Raw genomic sequence first — 19,531 nt, forward strand, 5'->3', positions numbered from 1 at the left:
ATCATCCTCGAGTTCTAATCCTGAAATTCACAACGAGAATAAAAAAATGTAACATAAAAATTATAATCTTTGGATATTTTACTCATAGACAAAAAATTGTAGGCAAGATTAGGACATGGAGAACAAAGTTTTAAGTCTATATATATATATATATATTTAAATAATTGAATTAAACCTATTTGCCATCTGTTATTCTAACTTTATGGTTGCCTGAACAAGGTGAATAAGATTTAAGTAAATGAAAAGGTTTGGTCATGTGATTTGACACACCTAAATTAATAATTCATGGTGCAAAGGTTAAACTACAAAGGGAAAGCACTAAGACAGCTACCTATTTGAGCAAGAGAAACACTAGAAATACCGGATAACCAATTAGACTAAGGTATTTTAAGAAGATGATCCATCTACTCTTTACCAAAGGGACTAGTCTCGGCCTCATTTATAGAAGGGAACACGTGGCTGGTTTTGTCACAAGGTTTGCTGTTTTTTCAATTCGTGGGTTTTCCATGAAGTTTCCAACAGGTTTCTCTGAGTATGGCGAGGTTTGTTGCAATAGTCACACCAAACTCAAGGTTTCCCATTTGACGGGCACTGGTTTGTAACAGTCCAATCTGCATTAGCATCGTGAGCTATTAATGATGAGTTTTCCTTTGCTCCACCAACCCCTTTTTTTCCAAGTGTGACACTCCCACATCTCTCCTCCTTCCTAGCTTCAAACCTTTCCAATTGGAGGAAGAGGTTGTCGGCCAATTATTCTTCTTCTCACTTCATCAAACTCGATATAAAGGCCAGCAAGGAATTTGAAGATTCGGTTGATCTCCATCATTTTTTTGTTGTGATTACTATCTTTTTTTCAGAAGAGTCAGAAAATAAATTCGTACTTTGATACCACATAAACACAAAGATATTTAAAGGAATAAAAAAACGGATATGATTCATTTCACATTCATATAAAATAAAATTTACTAGTTCCCTACTTATAGGCTATACATAGTATAGAATTAGGAATGAAATAACTACTACAGCTATTACTTTAATCTTTGCTAAATTATAAAGTCAACTAATCCTATATTTATAGAAGATACAACAAGGAGAACTCCTAGAATCTTGGCAATAACTTGGCCTAATATTCAACTTTCCAACATAATACCTTTGATCTCACTTCAAAATTCCCTCAGAAATATAATTTTTGATAGCTGTCAACTTCAATCAAATGCTATCATTTTCATGTACCAACTCACCTCCGCCGCATGACTATGATAATTCACCGATGAGTTGGATATACATTAACATGTGCATCATCAAAAAGCTTTAATCTGGTTCGAATTGATGGCTATCAACTTCAATCAAACGCTACCATTTGTTGGATAATAGCAAAAACTATTGAAAGAATGAATTGGAGGGTTGGATGTTTTGAAAATAAATTAACTAATTTAATTGATATTATGAAAGAGAGGAGAGGCCGAGATAAAAGAAGAAATGGTTAAAAAGCACTTAAACGGGCTTTTTTCATGTAGAGTAGACATAGCCTATTTATAGGCTTACATTGGCGATCCAAACTCTACATTGGTGGTCCAAAATAACATCAAGAAGCTTCCTAATTCAAGTTAACAATCCCACCGCCTCATAAGCATGCCTTGATTTCTAACACATCAGCTAACACGTGTTAACTTATCAACTCCCTACTCAATACATATAAGGCCTAGCTTACATGTGGCAACTTGCAACCTTTTATAGCCAATGATAGGCTTTCTTCTATGTTAAGCATTCACTTACAAACTTTTCTTAAGTTCCCTCCTTTGCCAATGCAATTACAAATTATTATTTTACTTTTTAACACCCCTTCTTATTTTGTAATTTTGGTAAAGCTCTTGAAGTCTTCTAGCTTCTTTGTTGTTGTCACCTTTGTAAAAGTATCTGCTATTTGTTAAGCTGCATTAACAAATTCTAGTTTAATTTCTTCTACTTCAACCAAATATTTGATAAAGTGATGTCGAATCTTTATGTGCTTTGTCCTGCAATGGAACACTGGATTTTTTATCATTGCTACTACTGACATATTATCACACTTGATGATTGTTGGAGCAGTTTCTTTATGTTGCATATCTGATCAAATTCTTTTGAGCCATATTGATTCACTTACTGCATCTATAGCCGATATATATTCTGCTTCTATTGAAGATAATGCCATGGTCCTTTGCTTCTTTGATGATCAAGAAATCGATTTTGTACCCAAGCAAAATAAATATCCTTAGGTTCTTTTGCAATCATCTACAGAGCTGCCCAGTCACTGTCTATATATCCAGTGAGCTTGTCATCTTCTTCTCTAACGTAATTAATTCCTAGCTTTTTGGTACCTTGCATATAGTGAAGAATTCTCTTTGCTGCAGTATAGTGATTTTTACTAGGCTCGTGCATGAATTTGGAAACATAACTAACAGCAAAGACAATATCTGGTTTGGTATTTGGTAGATAGATGAGGCATCCAACTAAGCTTCTGTAGTTTTTTGCATCAACTCTCTTTGTGCCATCATCCTTATGCAACTTCTCATTTAATTCCATTGGTGTAGATATCGGTTTATAGTTGTCCATACGAAAATGTTTAAGATCATTTAAATATTTTTCTTGAAAAATAAATATTTCTCTTTTTGCATGTTGAACTTGGATGCCAAGAAAATATTTCATCAGGCCAAGATCTGTCATCTTATATTCTTTCATCATTGTACTTTTGAATTCTTCTACCATTTTTGGATTAGTACTAGTATAAATCAAATCATCAACATATAAGCAGACAATGAGAATATCTTACGTACCTTCTTTTTTGACATATAAGGAAGGCTCACTTGGACTCTGTTGAAATCAATTTTACTATTCTAAGGTCAATTTTACTGTTCCAAGCTCTTGGTGCTTGCTTTAGTCCATATAGTGCCTTCTTTAATCGTAACACTTTGTTTTCATGTTCTTTGATGGTGTAACTCATGGGTTGTTCCACATACACTTTCTCTTTGAGTTCTCCATTAAGAAAGGTGGATTTGACATCCAATTGATAAAGTGGTGCCTCCATTTGAGAAGCTAATGCAAGAACTACTCTAACAGTTTCCATTCGAGCAACTGGTGAGAATGTCTGGTTGAAGTTAATTCTTGGCTGTTGCGAATAGCCCTTCACTACTAGCCATGCTTTATATTTCTGAATTGTTCTGTCTTCTTTGTACTTGGTTTTGTAGACCTATTTGAGTCCAATAACATCTTTGCCTTTAGGTAGATCCATCAGTTTCCACGTATCATTCTTTTTAATTGTTGCAATTTCTTCATCCATTGCTTTAATTCATATATTTTCTTTCATTGCTTCTTCAAAATTTTGAGGCTCACATGCAAAAAATGTCATATTAGTAGATTCATAGATATCTACGATTGAGCGTACCTTTCTTGGCGGTGATTATCTGAAGATATATCCACTACTTGGATTGGGCTTGGAGTTTCTTGACGACTTGTGCTTGGACCAGGGTCTTGAACAAGTTGAGAATCTGACTTATCCTGAATAGGAATTTCTTCAAGTATTTTTGCTTCTGTTTTGGGAGTGTTTTCCCAATTCCATGCTGCAGATTTGTCAAAGATAACATCCCTAAAAATTATTAGTTTAGTTGTTTTTGGATTGTATAGCGGTAACCTTTTGACTCACTGCTGTATCCAAGGAATACATATTTCTCTCCTTTATCATCAAATTTTTCTCTGTATTATGATGGGACACGTGCATAAGCTATGCATCCAAATACTTTTAAAAACTATACCTGTGACTTTTGTTTGTGCCATGCTTCATGTGGAGTCTTGTTCATAATAGCATTTGTTGGAGATCTATTCAAATTGTAGACGACAGTGTTGACTGCTTCTGCCTAATAGTCATTTGGTAGTCATTTGGAAGGCCTTTCTCCTTTAGCATGCTTCTGGCCATGTCTGTAATTGTTCTATTTTTGCGCTCTACTACACCATTTGCTGAGGGGTATGCTGAACAGTGAGTTGTCTTTGAACTCCATTTTTCTTGCAGTACTCCATAAATGGTTTAGAAATAAATTCTCCACCACGGTATGTTTGGAGTATCTTCAGCAGCTTCCTAACTTGCTTTTCTACGAGCACCTTGAATTGTTAGAAGACTGAAAAAGCTTTTGACTTTTCTTTAAGAAAATATACCCGCATCATTCGGGTAAAATTATCAACAAACAGAAGGAAATACCGTCTTCCATTTAGAGATGGAGTTCAAGTTGGTCCAAAAATATCAGAATGTACCAATTCTAATAGTGCCTTTACTGTCCAGGTATTTTTGGAAAATGACAATCTATGCATTTTTCCATATATACATCCCTCACAGAATTTGTTTACGTGAGCAATAAGAGATAGGCCTAAAACCGTATTTTTATCTTTTAATAACTTTAGATTATTATAATTTAGATGCCCATATCGTAGATGCCATAAGTATGACTCATACAATTTTTGACTTTGAAAAGTTAGTTTTTCATCACATGGCATAATAAGAGGAAAAATATTATTTTGATTCATTTGTATTTTTACCATTATGATGTTTTTATTTTCTCAATAATTGTGCTTTCATTTCCATCAAAATTTACAGAATAATTCTTTCGAAGTAACTGACCAACACTTAAAAGATTTTATGTTAAGCCAGGAACATAAAGCACATCATGGATGAGTTTAGAGTTACCTCCTATGGAGTTTACTGCTATTATTCCTTTTCCTTTGATTTCATGCAACTTTCCATCTCCAAGCTTTACTTCGGGTAAAAAATTTTTATCCATCTTCACAAAGAGTTGTGAATCACATGTCATATGACTATTGCATCCACTATCCAAATACCATGTATGTTTTGATTCTTGTTTAACAGACATGCATGAATGAAATACTGGACTTTCTTCAACCTTTTTAGAATAATTAACTTCATTCCTTTCTTGCATGTCTTTATACCAATAATCTCTTTGTGAATGATTAAAAATTTTGCATTTTGTGCATTTATCATGGTGATCTTTTGACTCATGCCCAAGTTTTTTTGCAAATAATGCAATAAGGTTTAGAATTACCCAGGTGGCTTCTTTGCTCATAATTGTTTCTTTCTCCTCTGCTTCTGCCTTGAATTCAATGTCCTCTTCTAAAGGAACCTCCTTTTCTTGTTGAGCTACTTGTTGAGGTTGCAGAATTCTTTTCTGTGATATTACAATTAGATTTGAATGCTTGCTCCACAGGTTGGTTAGAAAACATGCTCATTCTTTTTTCATGTACTTTGAGAGAGCCAAATAGTTTATCCAACATTTGTTTTAAGAACTGTTTTTTATTTTTGAAAAGAGAAAATTGTTCTCAAAATGAAAATGTGTTGTTTAGCCATTAGTTTTCAAAAACTATTTTCAATGAACAAAAGGAAAATATGTTTTTTATAGTTTTCAAAAAAATTAAAAATATGTTGGTTCACTACATTTAGCATTTGAGCATTGACAGAGGAGAGTGAGAATGACAATTTGTCTCGCACAACCCAAAATTGCATGTATCGCCCCTAAAAGTATGTTTTTGGTTTTTGAAAATTGTTTTCAAATATAATTGGTCAAACACTCGTTATTTTCATAAAACAATAGAAAACTATTTTTATTCTATATTTTGAAAATAATGTTTTGAAAATAAAAAATAAAAAACATGGCCGAACAGATCCTAAGTTTTCAAATTTTTGGACTCTTCTATAGCTGCAACAATATGCTTAAATTTTGCTAATAGACATCTTAATATTTTTTCTACAATTTTTTGATCAGCAATAGTATCTCCATAACTTCTAGTTTGATCAACAATTGCAAAAGCTCTAGAAGAGAATTCTTGAATAGTTTCGTTATCCTTCATTGCTAAATTATCAAATTCTCTCCAAAGAATTTGAAGTTTAATAGAGATTACCTTTTCATGGCCTCCAAATTGTTGTTTTAGAATTTCCCATGCAGCTTTAGATTTTGTTACATTTGATATTTTAGGGAAGATACTTTTGCTTATCCCTTGTTGAATGAAAAGCAATGCTCGTGCATCTCTTTGGATATTTTGCTTGTACTCTTTCTTTGCTACTTTTGTCCAAGACTATGATCCCACAAATCTTAAGATAAAACGAGTTTTCATTTAGATGCACCAAAAATCGTAACTTTCACCAGTAGAGATGGGAATTAGATTTTGGGCATAACTAAAAGTTGGTTGGTTATTAGTTGCCATGGATATTTTATAGAGTGGCAAGAACTAGGCTCTAATGCCAAATTTTGTTGGATAATAGCAGAAACTATTGAAAAAATGAAATGGAGGCTTGGCTGTTTTGAAAATAAATTAGCTAATTTAATTGATATTACAAAAGAGAGGAGAGACCGAGAGTTAAAGAAGAAATGGGTAAAAAAACACTTAAACAGGCTTTTTAATATGGAGTAGACATAGCCTATTTATAGGCTTACATTGGTGGTCCAAACTCTACATTGGTGGTCCAAAATAACATCAAGAAGCTTCCTAATTCAAGTTAACAATCCCACCACCTCATAAGCATGCCTTGATTTCTAACACATCAGTTAACATGTGTTAACTTATCAACTCCCTACTCAATACATATAAGGCCTACCTTACATGTGGCAACTTGCAACCTTTTGTAGCCAATGATAGGCTTCCTTCTATGTTAAGCATTCACTTACAAACTTTTCTTAAATTGCCGACTTTGCCAATGAAATTACAAACTATCATTATAATTATTATTTTACTTTTTAACACCATTTTCACTATACCAACTTGTCACATAAAGCCCGAGATTGAAAGGATTAGGGCAAGGTTAATCTAAAAGAAACAAGGTTTTGAAAGGTTTGGAAATTGATTTGGAGTTTTAGGTGTTCTCGGCTTGCTTTGGTTAAGCTGCTGGAAAATTTTCCAGTTTTGGCCGGTTTGTGTTTCTCTTGGTTTCAAAATGGAAACTAAGGTATTTTTTCCAAAACATTCAACTCTATATTCATTTAGATGTAGTAGACACTTATAGCATACAAAATAGGTGTGAAAGCACACCATTGCTGGTTCTAAACACCAATACAAAACAAGTCCTTCATGTTGAAGTAAAACACATGTGTAAAGTAGCTTTGCCACATGCTTCATGGTTTGTTGACAAGTGTTGCTACCTCATTAGGTACTTTATGTGAAGTAGTCCTCATGCATGATGACACATTTCCTTCCATACATTGGATGAGAGAGAGGCCAAATGGTTTGGTTCCATGTCACCAAGTAGCTTCCATGTCACCATCTTGGTCACCAAGGTGCTTTCCATGTCATCAAGGTGCATTCATTTTCCTAACCTCTAATTTGGCTAATACATATCAAATAACACATTTTGGTGTCTTTGTGCACCAACTTAATAAGCTTAGAAAACAACAAAAAGATTTAATCAACTACCAAAACAAAATACAAAGCAAAATAAGAAGGTTGCTTCTCGGCCAAGGCATTTAGCTTGGTCTTGGGTTTGGCTTGTTTATGGCTAAAACGTTGCCATGATTCTCTAACAGAGATGAGCTATACAATTATACTCATAAATCCAAACCAAATCAAAGCTAATCATTGTTGCAAGATACGAGCTAAACTTCAAAATTATATTCTAAAAGACCTATACGATATTTCAAACATATTTATCTACTTTATCTGCTATCATATGTTTAGAGCTTGTTTGTCTGCTTTATCTTCCATTACATGTTTAGCATATTATCTGCCATCACATGTTTAGAACATATTTATCTGTTTTATCTGTGATCACATGTTTGGAGCATACTTATCTACTGTCACATGTTTCCAGTATATTTATTTGCTTTATTTGCTGTTGCATGTTTAGACCATGTTTGTTTGCTTGTCTGCCACTGCCTGTTTAAAGCATATTCATCCGTTATCACATATGTTTAGAGCATACTTATCTCCTTTATTGGCAATGAGATTTTCGAGCATATATATTTGCCTTACTTGCAATTACACGTATGGAGTATATTTATTTGTTATGAAATATTTTTGACATATTTATTGATTATTCTGTACTTTGGACAATTAATCTAATATTCTAAAAAGGGCCGTAGCATGTTGGGCATATTTACCTGATATTTTGGAAGAGTCGTAGTATTTTGGACATATTTATTTGGTATTTTAGAAGACTCGTAGAATTCCAGGCAAATTTATTTGGTATTTTAAAATCCATGGTATTTCAGGCATATTTATTTAGCATTCTGGAAGATCCATGGTATTTCGAACACATTTATCTGGTATTCTAAAAGAACTATGGTATTTTGGGCATGCTTATTTGGTATTCTTTCGGGCATATTTATCTAAGCATTCTAGAAGACTCATGGTAGTTTAGGCATAACACCTGGTATTCAAGAAGATTTATAATATTCTTCTATATTTCAAGCATAATTCTCTGTTACTCAGTGTTTGGCTATATTTGTCTGCAATCTCTAAATACAGTAATATTTATGTAGTATTCTACAAAAACTTATGCTGTTTTAAGCTTATTTATCAGGAGTACGGAATGACCTTTGGAATTTTGTGCATTTATGACATTTTATTAAGAATTTCTGAAAAAAAAAATGCAAATAACTGAATTCCTTAATTGGTTAAATTTATATCTTCAGCTAGATATCATTCTCAAATTATATGGAGCTTTATGAGCATTACTCCGATGAAGGTCACTAAAAAAAATAAAAATGGCCCATAGTTGCACTTAAGGCAATCAAAGTCCAATAAGATGGATATTTTGTTCAAAAGCACATATTCATTGGGGTGGAGCCAAATACAAGCCTGCAGGGGGCATGGCCCCCATTCTCTCCCAAATTAATATCCTACCTTTTTAAAGTTGCTTAAAAAAAATTTAAACCCACCTCCCTCCCCCCTCCCCCACAATTAAGATACCATTATTGATTTTTATGTAATCAATAGTTGTTATATATAAAATTATAAAATATGAAATTGTTATCATAAAGCTTTTAATTCAAATATCAATTGTTTTTACCATAAATAGAATGAATTTCATATAAATTTTAAATATATAAAAAGACAACTAATAATTTATGCCTTTTTTTTTTGTTTTTTTAACTTATGATTTATAAATCAAGATGAATAAGTATAATTTTATTTATCAATATAGCTTTTTAGAGTTTTTTATTTATTTGTTTTCTCATTTACATTTAAAATTTTGATTTTGATTTAATCTCACATACAATTTATTTGTTTAAAATTTTGTCTTCCTTCTGCATTATGCCCCCCAAGTTAATTTTCCTAGTTCCTCCCCTGCATATTCACAATGCAAAATCAAGCCTTCATGCTCTCTAAGGGTAATTGAAGCCAAATAAAATGGATATTTCATTCAAAATGACAGATTCACATGGCAAAATCAAGCCCTCATGCATTTGAGACAACTCAAACCCTTATATAATCAAGGCAATCTATATGAAGCCTTCATGTATGTGAGGCAACCTAAACTCTCATATATTGGAGACAATCTACACAAAGCCCTCATACATTTAAGGCAACCCAAGCCCTCATATATTTAAGGCAATTTATACAAAGCTCTTATGCACTTGAGAAAACCTATTTAAAGCCCTCATATATTTGAAGTGATCTATACAAAGCTCTCACGTATTCCACTCATCTAAAGCCCTCAACACTCCAAGCAATTTGTCCAAAATAATTATAAACTCAAGGTAATTATTCTCAAGATAAATATATCAAATGCAACCCAAGCCTTTATGCACTTGAGACGACCTATTTGAAGCCCTCATATATTAGAAGTGATCTATTAAAAGCTCTCATATATTCCACTTGTCTAAAGCCCTCAGGCACTCGAGGCAATTTGTCTAAAATCATTATAAACTCAAGGTAATTAATTTCAAGACAAATATATATGTTAGAACTCAATTATTACTTTCGGAGTTGCACACTATAACTAAAAAATTAGGGCAGCAACTGTATGAGAATATTTCTCCTATTAAAAACAAAAATAAAAAAAATTCTTGGCCCACTAACAAGCGCAAAATAGATAACCATTTCATGTATAAATTCTATCTCATGTTATTCTTTCCTAGTTCTCTATACTTTCTCAATATACTTTCTCAATAAATATTGCCACATCACTGTCTACTTCGTTAATTCCCTATCTATTCATTATACGGAAAGAGGGGTGCTAAATACAATACGGTTTTTGACCCAGTCAACCAGCCTTTGTTTTGTTCCAATATTCAAAAGGGGAATTTGGCCCAATGCCCTCATAGGGATGAGCTTCACTATTTTTACCCTTTCATTTGGTATCTTTTTTTTTTCTCTACCTTTTCAATTTTTAATAATCCCAAAATACCCTTATATCCAAATTAAATATTTTTACTTTTTTTTTTTATGTTATTTCTTTCTTTTCTTCACCTGATTGTTCTCTTCTCCTTCATCACCCTACCCTAAAGCTGGCTCATCTCTTCTCATTCATTAAGCTTTCTTCACCTAGTTGCCCTTTTACCAAACAGCCCTGTTTTGTCTCTCCGGTCACCAAAATTCCATACAAAGAAATTGATGGTTTGGAATTCGAAATTAGGATATTGTGAAAAAGGAGGAGGTGGATTTGTATACGAAGCTCAAGGGTGGTGCTGCATGGTGGAAGCAGATGCCCAAGCTTGCTGTTTCACTTGGCATCTGTGATAAAATTCTTGGTCTGTTTGCTTCATTTTTCCCTTGACTTTTCAATTTGAGTGGTTTCTAAGGTTTTTTTTTAAACAGTTGTTGGGTTTTTTTTTTTTCCTGATTAATTTTGGCATAAGTTGGAATCAAAATTAGGGTTATGTTTTGTTTTTGCTATTTCTGTAATTTTTTTCCTTATGCTTTTGTAATTTTTGTTTTCGATAGTGTTCTGTGCGATTTAACGGTTCGATAATGGAAATCGGCAAGGATTTAGGAATGGAGGATGGGGATTTTGTGGTGGAGACTTGCATTACACGTACTCTACCCCCGGCATTGACGCTTGAGAAGGGATTAGAGAGTATCAAAGATGCTGTGGGGAAGTTGAAACTGAATCCTCCTTCTACCTCCAGTGGGTTCTTTCGGTTTCAGGTACTGGAAAATTCCGTAAGACTTTGCTATTTTGATACTATGTCGTTTTGTTTGATTTTCACTTCATATGTGATTCTATGAGGATTTCTACAGGTCGCTGTGCCTTCCAGTGTGAAAGCTTTAGATTGGTTTGCCTATCAATCAGAGTCTTCCAAGGTTTTCTTTCTGTTTTTATGTCGAAGGAAACAGAAAATCCTAATTGTAAATTGCTTTATGTGAATGAAACTGTTGGAGTTTTTGGAATTGGGTTTGTTGTTCACTTTACATGGAGTTCTTCTTCTATCTCAAGAGAGAAGACAACGACCAAAAGGTTTAGATTCTCGTATCTCTTATTTCTCACTCATCAAAAGCGTCTCCTATGGTGATTTAGGGGTTGCATTTGGTTTTTGTTGTTTGTTGCCTGTTGTTCATTAATATATATGTATATATATATATATATGTAAAAGTAATTTTAACTTTATTAGGACAAGAGTTCATTTTTTACTATTGAGCTTGATTGCTAAACTGGTTAAAGTTGGGGGTCTGTAATAGGTTCCCCCACTCCAAAAAAGAAAATATTGCCTTTTGAATAGTTGGTCTGAAAGATGGATGTTTCAAATTTCTATTTGGAGGGTCATGGACAATTCTAGAGCTATTGAGACTTATGGCTTACCCTATTCCATTGAAATCAAGGTCCAGAAGGTTATCTAATCATTTTTTTAAGTGGCTTTAGGCTAACGAACGGAATATGTGTTGAATAAGAACCCAAAATTTGTTTGGTATTTTGTTGAAAGGTCTATTTGGAAAATGACAAGGCAGAAATGAAATTGAATATTAAGTGAACTCTTCATTGGCAATTATGTAAGGAATGTTTCAATATATATGCTAAAGGTTCTAAAACATTTTATGAAATTTAGAATAATTTTGTCCATTTATTGGAAATTTGTGGTTGGTATGAAAAATTGATTAAGTAATGATGGTTAGTTGCTTATGGTTATGCATCTAATTATGATGCAAAATCTATTGCCCTTAAGGTTCCTACATGTTTGATAATTTGCATTTGGTATTGCAAATATGATGCATATTGTAGTGTCAATTTTTATCTGCATTTAGGTATACGTTGTTTTGCATGGATACTTGGGTCTTTTAGATTTGTATGAATCTTCTTCCTTGACAGCTCTAAAAATGGTAGCTAAATGCTATTAAATTTAAGTAATGTTTGTGGTTTCTCCATAGATAGAACAAATGAGCTCTTGCAAAATAAGGGTAAAACTTCGACTGTTCATTGGTCACGGTTTTGCATGTGATACTTATTTAATTTATTACTTTATGTAGTTGCATGTGATACTTATTTAATGTATGTCTTTGCTTTACTTAGTTGCCTGGTGCCATTGCTTATCTGCCACCAGTTCTATATAAATTATGATTGGCTGACGCATTGAATGATGATAGTTAAAGACGAAATGAAAAATGTGTTTAATATCTATCATTATTATTGGTATATATATATGTATATATATATATATATATATGTATATATATATATATATATATGTATATATATATTTTTTTTACTAGATATGACATTCTAGAATAGACAAAGATGGGAGAAAAAAAAAAAAAAGACAAATAAGTTTATATACATTGTTAGGAGTTAGAACCACATGTTATTTGTTATAGTTTCATCTGATAAGTTGGAACTTAATAAAGGACAAGCAAGGTGTATCTGTGTTTGTATGCCATGTTTCATTGGCTATGCTTAGTCGATGCTTTACTAAAATCCATTTAATGGTGAAGCAATAATAGAGTTTCATTCATTTCAATCTCTCAATATAAACGAGAAATCTATGAGAGTATTGAAAACCCAAGAAGTAAGTTAAAAAAAAAAAAAAGTTGGTGGAAGAGAGTAGAGAGAGGCTGCTGAAGAATGTGGTTTACTATGAGAATTGCCTAGGTTGTAAAGTGGAACAGTATAAAGAGATACAATGTGGTTTACCAATTTGAGACCTTCTTTTTATTTGGATTGTTGTGTTGTGTAATGGTATGCTTTTTCTTATTCATCTACTATTTGTTGTTTATTTATTTTTATTAATTTTTGGTTTTTGGCATTCCAAAGCATTGTTGAATGTTGATCATGTTGATGTTTTGTTTGATTTGTTGCATCTATGATGTGTATTTTGTTCTCTGCTACATGTTTTGTACTTGTTAGATTACTGGTGGATGAATTTGATGCTGCACTTTGTAAGGTTGGCAAAGGTTGACAAGGAAGTAGCAAAAGAATTTGATGGAAAACATTTTCACATTCTTCCTTCTTCTGGACACTCTGTTTTTTATAGACATGCTTTGAAGTAGGATTGAATGAAGATCCAATAAACATCTTTAACTTTAATTCAGTTTTGTTAACCTTTTTGAAGTCTGACTTATAGTCTTGTTTCTTCTTCTTCTTCTTCTTCATCCTTCTTTTTTTTTTTTTCAAGTTATTTTATTTTATCTGTAAATAGATTAGACATTTATTATTGCCTTTTGTTTTCCTTTCCAAACAGAATTCAGTTGTGCATCACATTGATATTTTTTGTCATTTGGTACTTTTTACTTAGATCAATATTATTTATACCATGTTTTTATAGAATTTGTTTAAGAAATGATCTCTTCTTCATTTCTTACTTGAATCACACAAATCCAGGACCACTTGTATGATCTATGATCCATATAATTTTCTCAGCATATTAATTGTTTATGACTAACTGTCTTTCTTGATTTGTTTGCAGTGCTGCCAATAGCATCTCTGTTTCCATTCCTTTATTTCATGGTAAGTGTGTATTTTATTTGTGAGTGTTTTTTCCTTCATTATACTCATTCATATATAGCTTCCAACATTTATAGCATTTTCCATGCCAGTGATGGAATTTTTGCACTGTTATTTGAATTTGACATGTTTATAAGTTTGAATGTGTTACTTGACATGGAAATGTTTCCTGTGTTACTTTTAATTATATCTTATGTTATTTGTCTTGCCTTTAGGATCTTCATAGAATGTATTTGCGAACATCCTTTTAGCATATTTTTCTAACTCTTTTAGTTCTTGAAGATGTATGAAATTAGATATTATTTTTTGAAACGAATTTGGGTGAATGCCTCTATTTTGAAAGCTTTAATTAAAAATACCCCCCGTTGTGTTGATATGTATATGTTAATGAAATATACCTTCTTCCTTTCAAAATTTGTTTATCTACCCTCTCATACCTATTTTATCCTTGAAAAAAAATTAAAAATAACTTGAGTGTCTTTTTTTTTTATATTTATATTTTTCTGGTAGTCTGGATTAATATTTGTTGAAGGTTGGCCATCTACTCAATGTATTCATTGAAATTGGTGTTTTTTGCTGTTTTGGAGATTTAGGCATCCTTTAGCAAATCAGTCTATGAGATTGGATTTTGGTTCTATACAATTTATAGAGAGCAAGGGATATTACTGGATATGAGCTATTGCCTCAATTGTTAGATTTGAACCTTTATACTTCTTTATGGATACTCTAGGTATTTAATTATTTTCTTTGAAACTTGTATGCTAAATATTGTAACTAACTGTAGATATTTCTTTTGATTTCATCTAGGTATCAAATTCATCCAGATATCAAATCGGTCTCCGTTTTAGTGGAGGTGCCCTGTATGCTTTTAATGCTGTCACTAAAGTTTGGCATTATACCAATTATGGTGCCAGTTTGTGTTTGAGAATTCGACATTGATGGGGAACTTTGGGTCAAATTGGGATTGATACCAACAGAGCCTTTTGTAAGAGCTGTAATATTCTTTAGTTTTTATTCATAAAACACTTGTACATTTTTCTCTTGCTAATTCAGATTTAGTTTTTAGTTTTTGTGCATGATTCTCGTGTCATGATGAAGTGTAAGGACCCAATTTTATTATTAAATCTCCATATTATTTGAGAAGTGGAAAAGCAATAAATAAGAAAGATGAGAATTTAAATGGATGGTAATTGAGTTCTCAAATATTGGCTCTCTAGTTTCTGACCATTTGAACTTATTTGAACGGTATGCATGAAATGTAGTTAGTTTTAGATTGTAGACTATTCTCAGCTTGAAAGCTTCTTCCAATCACTTTTAAAATGCGGCTCCATGGCAGTATGTCCAAATGAGAGTTGTCAGGAGGGAATTAATTGTGCACTTGTGGAAAATATTTAAATAAATGGATATGAAAGTGTAGAATAAATGGAACAGTCTCCCATTTCTCATCTACCCTCATTTCTCATTAACTGTCGAAAAAAGTGGAAAATATTTAAACAAATTCTTTTTACCATCTCCCATTTCTCATCTACCCTCATTAACTTCTATCCCTCTCTCTGACTCTCCCTGCTACCACATTCAATGAATCCTATGTGTCTCCCTCTCTCTTTCTCTTTTGTTGGTTACGTACCTTTCACCTTTCTTCGCACTGACCAACCATTGCAGAAAACACAATACCACCTTCAATTCAGTTCAGTCTCCCTGCATACCCCCAACCTTTTGTGATAACAACAAGACTAAAAATCTTCATTGTGGAGCCCATAGACTTCAAAAGCGTGTAATTAAAGTGTACGTTTGTGCAGATCAGAGTTAAAGATTTTTTGGTGTGTGTATATATATATATATAAATATATATACATATTTGTATATATTTTTCCCTTATATTGGATACATTGTTTGTCACGTTTTGACATGATATATAAGTGCAAGTTCTATGTTGGTTTGATTTTATGTAAAACAATCCATAAATGGTTTGGAAATTTCCATTTGAAAATTACAACCTTTGTTCGTTACATACGGTCCATTTGTAATTACGAAACACTTGCTTGTTGGAAAATTTAACGGCGGTTCCATCGGAATATTTAATTTTTCCATTTTCTGAAAGCAAAACACCTTAAACGAATTTGTCCACTTTGATAATGTTATTATATACGAATGACATGCTAAATGTAACTATATTTATGATCGTGAACAAAATAATCCACAAAACACCAAAATGTCAACATTGCATCCATTCAAGCTAACGTTATGTTATGATTTAGCACATGTGCCACAAACTTGACATCTTATTCTACTAGATCCACTATGTCTGTCAGGAGTAGCTATTCTACTAGGCGTTAATATGCAACATTTAAACATAATTGTTTGGCTTATTTTCTGTACTCATTTTCTGAAAATGCATTTGTATTTTTTCATTACTTTTGCTTCAAGATTATAGTTAAACCTTCCAGCAAAGATTCTACGATTGCAATTATTTTTAGTCATACGACTTCACGAATTACCACAAGCTTGTGACAAGGAGATACTTCTTATGTTTTGAATTGGTAAACCCTTTGTGCTCAATATCACAAATTTCAGTTCTACTGTTCTATGATGGAACATGGAGTTTATGTTCTGAAGGTACTTGGAGATATCAACGTCAAAGAACAAAGATGATACGGATCAAAAGGAATTGTACATTGGCAGAACTTGAAGATGTTGTCTACAATGCTCTTAACTTAGATTCTACACAACATCAATTAATCTTCAAGTTTATATACCATGTGTGTTTGTAATGTGAGTCGTACGTTGTGGAAAATGAGGAAGACCTACAAAGTTTTATAGAAGAGTATAGTTCACATAGACCTCAAGACAGATCTCCACTTATTGTTGATGTGTTATCCAAGGTTCCACAGAGTATTAATACTGCTGGATGTGTTGTGAATAGCATACCTACAAGTTCAGGATTTATGACTGTTGCCCCACTATTTGCAGTTCCAGAGATAGCTATATGTACCTCTGATGCTGATATGCAGTCCCCAACGACCGAACTTCATGTGCCGGAAACTCAACCTAGATTCTATGAAAATCAAATTTGTGAAAACAATGTGCAATCTGTGGAACATGATCATGATAATGAGTGCTTCGACATTAATGATATGAATGAATATCGTGGACATGATTATGATAAAGATGAACAATTTGAGGTTGAGGTCAACACTGATCGTAGTGACGATGGGTTACGTGACATTTGTTGGACCCAATATTCGTGACTTTCAGCTGGTGATAGTTGACATGGTGATTCTCTTTATGGTAATAGTCCAATTAGTAATGTGAATGATGATGTACTTGCTTCTCCTTATGCCGAAAACCATTTGGACATTAGACAGGATTCTACCGCATCCATGGCTGAATATAGGGTTAACGTCGCTTCTCATCTATCAATGCCCATGAAATCATTCAAATGAACCAACTCTTTTCGAGTAAGAATGCGCTACAGAAGAAGGTTAGTCTTTATGCACTAAGGAGAAATTTTGAATTCAAGGTCAAGAAGTCAGATAGGGTTCAATATCAGGTTGTATGTGTAAACGACAATTGCATGTGGCGATTGCATGCTACCAAGCTACATGGTAATAGTACAGAGGCCTTCATTATTAGGGCCTTTGAGGATGAGCATATTTGCTCTTTAGATATCATGAAAAGGGATCATCGTCAAGCAACAAGTTAGGTTATTGGAGACATCATCCAGCCAACATTTGATGGGATTTCATGGCAATACAAACCCCGAGATATCGTGCATGATATTCGCTTTAATTACGGAGTAAACATAAGCTACAACAAAGCATGGGCCGCTAAGGAAGCTGCACTATCAGGTTTGTGGAGCACGCCAGAAGAGTCATATGCAAAACTTCCTTTATGGAATCATGTTTTGAAGAGCAAAAATCCGAGCACGTTTACTCGAATTGAAACCGATGATCAAAACAGATTTTTATATTTTTTCATGGCACTTGGAGCTAGCATCAGAGGGTCCCGATTCGATTTTTAACCCGGTTATTTCTCCCACCTCCGGCCACCATTTAAGGCCAAACCGGTCCCCTTTTTTTCCTCTCTTCATTTCCTACTGATATCCAATATCAATCTATCCTAAAACCTTGTTATAATCACTTCCATACAAAAACCTAAATTTCAAATAAACTTCAAAAATTCCACATTTTAACTGATTCCAAACACAAATCAAAAGTTTCAATGTATCACATTGTACTAAATTTGTAAGTATTTAATGGTAAGGCAACAAATAAACACAGAAGAAAAAAACCCACACAGGTCCACGGCAAGGCAACAAATAAACACAAAAACAAATCCACACCGGTCACGGCAAGGCAAAAAATTACACCAAAACAAACCTACACCGGTCCATGGCAACAAATAAATAAAAATATTAAAACAATTACCTCAGAGATAGTCGTTCAAGGGTGCTGAGATAAGATGAAGTTTTGTTTTTTTGTTTTTTCTTCGTATTTTTAAGGGTGCTGAAATGAAGCTTCCTTTGTTTTTTTCAGGGTAAGTTTTGTTTTTTAGTATTTTTGTGTATTATTGTAAAAACAATTACTTGATATACTTTATTTTCTTTTTATAAAAGTAGATTTTTTTTCTTTGTTTGTTTTTATTGTTTTAAGGTTAAAATAGATATTTAAGGGTAGAAAAAAAATAATAGCAAATGAATGGACAAATATTATTAAGCTCATCCCCAAAGGAATATTGGGCCAAATTCTCCTATTCAAAACCCATTCATAAGATAGTTCATGGCTTCCAAGTCCAATTGGGTATCTGGAGCCCGATCCAATTCTCTATTTCCAAGTTGAGTATCTGGCTAAATTGCTGTGCAACTTTCAGTTCAAGATAATTAATTTTGGAATTTGAAAGTTTTGCAATTATTTTTTGATCTTCTTCAAAATTAAAAGAAAATATTCAGTCAGATTTTATTTCCATATTTGTTTTTTGTAAATAAATAATACAACTTACATCCTAGAACTTTCAAAAACATATAAGAATTTAAATATAATTTGCAACTATATTTTTAAACTTTTCAAATTAATTAAAATATACAAATCAGATAATCAGATTTCATATACATATATATTTTTTAATTCTTATAAAAACAATAATACAACATACAGTGTAAAACTTTCAAAAAGGCATAAGAATTTCAATTATAATTCACCATTATATATATATATATATATATATATATAGATATATATACATATTTACGTGCTTGTATTTGGAATATAAAGCAAAATTTAAAATTGGGAATTGTTTTTATTTTGTATTGATCAATTCCATTTTTCATCTCTTTTTTTTTTTTTTTTTGGTTCTCTGGTTCTCTCTCTATATACTTATTTTGTCGCTTATGTTTCCATATGACTTACAAAACTACTTTTATCTCAATTTGCTCCCATCTTTTTTAAGAAATATCGCTTCTGAAGTGTGATATAATGTTATAATCCATTCAATTACATTACCGTAAATTCAACATGCCAATCAAGCCACTAAACTGCAAACAAGCATCAAATGTATGTTTTAAATATATATATATATATATATATATGAAAAATAAAAAATATTACGATCAATAGAAACCAAGATTATTGT

Source organism: Ziziphus jujuba, chromosome 5 (assembly GCF_031755915.1).
Source record: "Ziziphus jujuba cultivar Dongzao chromosome 5, ASM3175591v1".
Taxonomy (NCBI): domain Eukaryota; kingdom Viridiplantae; phylum Streptophyta; class Magnoliopsida; order Rosales; family Rhamnaceae; genus Ziziphus; species Ziziphus jujuba.